A 5,103-nucleotide genomic window follows, 5' to 3' on the forward strand; every position below is an offset into this window, starting at 1 on the left:
GGGGGAGAAGAAGGGGGAAAAGACGCAACAGGCCTCTGCAGCCAGCGCTGCCGGGCTAGTTTAGAGGGCCAATTTGCATTGTACCCCAGAGTTTGTGACTCCCTCCACCCTTGCCTTCTGCCTCTTCCTTTCTCCCTTGGCTTAGTATTGTGTCTTGAGGCCAGATGTGTATGTACGACAAGGTAGAACCCAAATCAGTTAAAAACATTAAAAGAGGGTTGGTATGAGGCTCCTTAGCTGGCTGCCTCAGAATTGCTTGGTAGGGTGACGTACATCTGCAGTCCAGCTCTCTACGGAGGGAGGGGCAAGTGAGTCAGAAATTCGAGGCCAGTCTGAGCTACATAAGACCCTGTTGAAAGCTGTTTTGAAGCTACCTGTGGTGGTTAATGCTTGCTATAGCCCGCACTTGGGGGGGGGGGAGCGGCTAGGAGGATCAGGAATTAAGGACCTGCTTTAGCTACATAGGTAGTTCAAGATCAGCCTGCGATGTACATGAGACCCTGGTTCAATGTATATGGGAAACAACAAAACATTTTTTTGGATCTTGATAGGAACACAGGCAGATTCTTGGATCCGGTCTCTGGGGATTCTGGTTTACGGCATGCTTTTGTGTTTTATAATTTTAACGGATGATGTAGCTGATTCTAAGGTTTAAATTATCAGAAGGGCCCAGCTCTCCCTAAGGGCACGTGGTTAGGGTTAGTTATCGTTTTATTTTTATTTTGTTTGTTTGCTTTGTCGTTATTGTTGTTTTGAGACAGGGTCTCCCTCATACTATATCCCAGGCTGGTCTGGAACTTCCATCATAGCCCAGGCTGATCTGAAGCTAGGGACAATCCTCCTATCTCAGCCTCCCAATTATCGCTATTACAGGCATGGACCACGATGTCCAGGTTAAACATTGTTGGATATTACTACAGAAATGTTCATTTCTTTCATCTATATCATAAGCATCTTTTAAAGTTTGCTTGGTGTAAGCTATCAGTTCCCTGGGATGACAATTGTCAGATCCTTCCCTTCTACCTGTCTGCCTTAATGAGGGAGCTCTCAGCCAATTGGTCCCTTTGACAGCAGCCAGACAACACCCAAGGCTGTTCTACTTTGAACAGCCATGGCCCTCCGTGGAAACCCCACTCCAGTTGCAAGGATGCTGCAGCCTCAGGGACTTGGAGGAAAGTCACTACTCCTGCTCTGTAAGCACGGCTTCTCCAGACACAGCTTGCAGGGATTCGGACGCTTGTATTCCTCCTACTTCACCCCGCAGTTGTTTAACTCAGGGGTGGGGGGTGGAAATACCCTGTGATTGCTATACTACAAAGTTTTTAATAGTTTCCCAAACAGATCCTGCGGTCATTGCCTATGTAAAGTTCATGAATGGTAGAACTGAGAGCTTTGAATATGCAAGACTGTGGTTGGTAGAATTATACTTCAGGGAGGGGTGTGTCATGTGCCTTTTCTACCCATAGCATCAGCCTTTTTCTGTTTTGTCAGCTTAACCCCGGAGGTTTCTCTGGAGTATTTTTCCTGGATTGACAGCATCCAGCCTAATAAATGCTTCCCTGGGTGGTCGTGTATTGCCGACTTGTGGTCTTTGTCACAGTTACAGCAGACTGAGCTGGTAACACCAAGGGCTGATAAAACCTGAGCTTCTGGGCCCGGACATCCAGCTGCTGTTGCAGCTACAGCAGCTGGAAGCGATTCCTGATACTGTAAGCCCCCAGAATCCTGGAGTTATGAGCCCTTGTCCCACTAAGGAACCACGCCATGGCTTAAGAGCTCTAGAGACTGGCCAGGAGCCAGAAAAGCAGACAATGAAGGACTGTAGAAATATGACTATAGGCTGCATATTTTTCTAAGGCATATGTTTTTTTAAACTGGTCTGGGTCACTAGTGCTTATAAACATTCCTGTACTCTTGTGCTGTATTTTCCTGCATTCTCTTCCTCTTTCATGTTTGTGTTTGTGACATAAAACCCAGTTTAGGCCGGATATGACGAGACATGCCTGTAATCCCACTTGAGAGGTATAGTCAAGACTATCAGAAGTTCAAGATCGTCTTTGTCGTCACAGTCAGTTCAATGACAGTCTGAGCTGTAAGGGAGTCTGTCTTAAAAATTAAACAGGGCACGATTTGACTAGACTGCCCAATGACAATGACGGCACTGCCACTCAGAGAACTCACCTGCTTCAGTTCAGTTCTTCTGTTCTTCTCTGGCCTCTCGGGTGACTTTTGTTCTGGATTTGTCTTCCCTGGACCCAGAGAAGGAGCAGCTCAGTGCTGGAGGCAGAGGGAAGATGGTTGTATGGTGGTATGAATGAGAGGGAGCCATAGGCCATTCATATATTTGAATGCTTGGTCCCTGTTAGAACAGTTTTAGGATGGATTAGGAGTGATGGCCTTGTCGGAGGAGTTTGTCACTGGGAGCCAGGCTTCGAGGTTTCAAAAGCTCCCTCCATGCTCAGTCTTGCTTTCCCTGGATGGGATCTAAGCTCTCAGCTACTGTCCTAGAGCCATGTCTGTCTGCCTGTCGCCTTGCTCCCCTCCATGCTGGTCATGGTTGCGCCCACTGAAACTGTAAGCAAGCTCCCAATTAAACATTTTCTTTTACAAGTTGTATCAGTCATTGTGGTGATTTGGGTAAGAATGGCCCCAGAGATTCATATATTTGAATACTTGGTCATCAGAGAGTGGCCCTACTTGAGAAGGAGTAGGAAGTGTGGCCTTGTTGGGGGAAGTGTGTCACTTGGAGTGGCTTTGAGGTTCAAAAACCCATGCCAAGCCTAGTCTCTCTCTCTCTCTCTCTCTCTCTCTCTCTGTCTCCATAATAACACTGCTTTCAACTAAATAGCTGTCTTAGTCTACCTGCATATTGCTATGCTCCTCACTATGGTGATAACAGGATACACCTCTGAAATTATAAGGCACCCCAATTAAGTGTTTTCTTTTATAAGTTGCCTTGGTCGGGTGTCTCTTCACAGCAAGAGCACAGTGATGAAGACAGTCATGGGGTGCCTTCCCAGCAGTAGAACAGTAACTGAGACAAGTTGCTCACCTCACGCAGTTGGGGCAAGGCCGGCAGCAGCTTGCGAGTTCTTGTCAAGCTTTTGTTTCTGTGCCCCAATACTACCACCCCCGAATCTGGCCTCTAAGCAGAATCTTCTTCTGTCTTTGAATTAGCTTCCTCTCCAGATCTGGTGGTCTACAGTGGGTCCTTCATGGTGCCATCGGAATAGGTGAAGGCTGGATATCAGACATTGACTCAAAATTGTAGATCATACAAAGATTCTCAGATTAGATCCCAGAAGAACACTAGGGATGCTTCATGTGAGGCTCAGAGGAAGAACTGCTAAAATGGCTTAAACTTTATAGGAAGTATAGCTTATCCCAGGCTGCAAACAAGGGGCTAGAAGAAGGGCTTTCCAATTATAAGAGCTCCAAGGACTCTAAAAGGGCTGTATTTAGTTTCCAGCTGTAGAAATTAAACCATGGCTGGGCGGTGGTGGCGCACGCCTTTGATCCCAGCACTTAGTGGGGAGCAGAGCAGAGGGAAGTGGATCTCTGTGAGTTCGAGGCCAGCCTGGTCTAGAGAGCAAGTTTCAGGACAGACAAAGCTATTACACAGACACACCCTGTCTCGAAAAGACAAACAAAAAAAAAAACAAACAAATAAACAAACAAAAACCTTTCTAAAAGTTAAGAGAGGAAGTGTTCATTAGACATAATAATTACCTTTGGCTGCCTTTGCACTCTGAGGAAAGGGGTCTTTTTCCATCTGTTGTCTTTTCTACTGAGATGGGCATCATGAGCCCACCAAAGAAGCTGCGTGCTGATGGACGCTTGTCATCTGAAGTTACAACCAGCAGACGGATGCTTACAGAAACCCTGTGCTTGGTAATCTGATGCCCTTACGGCAATGTCCATCACAATAGTATTCAGAAAAATCAGTATATTTTTAGAACATAGAAACAGAGAGGTTTTCACCAGTATGTCACATCGGTGGCAATTCTGAAGGTGTGCAATGCGATGAGAAGGAAGGAAAGCGACAGTATAGGCCCACATAGCAAGCACCAGTAAAAGTAAATGCAACATCTAAGAACATAGCTAAACCCTCATTCATTTTGAGATGTTACAAACATGATGTGCATGTGTGTAGCTATGTGTGAGTACATGCACATGATTGCGGGTGCCCTCAAAAGGCAGAGGCGTTGGAGACCCAAGAGCTGGAGTTAGAGGCAATTGTCGTTGCTGGAAATCAGACTCAGGTCCCCTGGAACAGCAGGAAGCACTCTCGAACCACTGAGTTTTGGCTCTCACCCCTCTAATCTGCTTTTTTTTTAAAAAGTAAGCTATGATAAAATGAGGATGTCATCAGGAAGGGCAGAAAGAGAATTGAAGTTTTAATCTGCTTTTTTTTTTTTTAAAGTAAGCTATGATAAAATGAGGATGTCATCAGGAAGGGCAGAAAGAGAATTGAAGTTTTCTAAGAACCTTGTATCAGAAATGTCTTTGGCATTTATAGGCTTCACAGCCTCATAAGGCAACAATGAGTGATTCAGAATATGACTATTAACATGTAATTATGTTAGTAGCAAAAGGATTGAGATTTTCAAACAGGCAGAGAGGGGAAATTTTTGAAAAATTAACAACAAATCCTGCCAATCGGCCTGGAGAGATGGCCCAGTGATTAAGAACACTGCCTGCTTCTCCAACAGTCCTGAGTTCAATTCCCAGCAACCACATGGTGGCTCACAACCATCTGTAATGGGGTCTGGTGCCCTCTTCTGTCCTGCAGGCATACATGCAGACAGAATACTGAGAATACTGTATACATAATAAGTAAATCTTAAGAAAAAATCCAACCAATCCTTAGGCCATTTGTTGCTTGTTTTAGTGCTGGTGATTGAAGCCAAGGCCTCACTGCACAAGCTAAGCATGCAAGCGACTGCCCAACTACAGCCACAGGTCAGTTCCTTCTGTGGTTGGGTTAGGAAAAGTGAAAGAAATATGGATAGGATTATGGAAGCAGAGATACTAAAACTTTGAACTGCATGACTCATAGCTAAAGCTAATAGCTAATGTACCAAACACTGTAACCAAGGAGTA

Source organism: Microtus ochrogaster, unplaced genomic scaffold (assembly GCF_000317375.1).
Source record: "Microtus ochrogaster isolate Prairie Vole_2 unplaced genomic scaffold, MicOch1.0 UNK42, whole genome shotgun sequence".
Classification (NCBI taxonomy): domain Eukaryota; kingdom Metazoa; phylum Chordata; class Mammalia; order Rodentia; family Cricetidae; genus Microtus; species Microtus ochrogaster.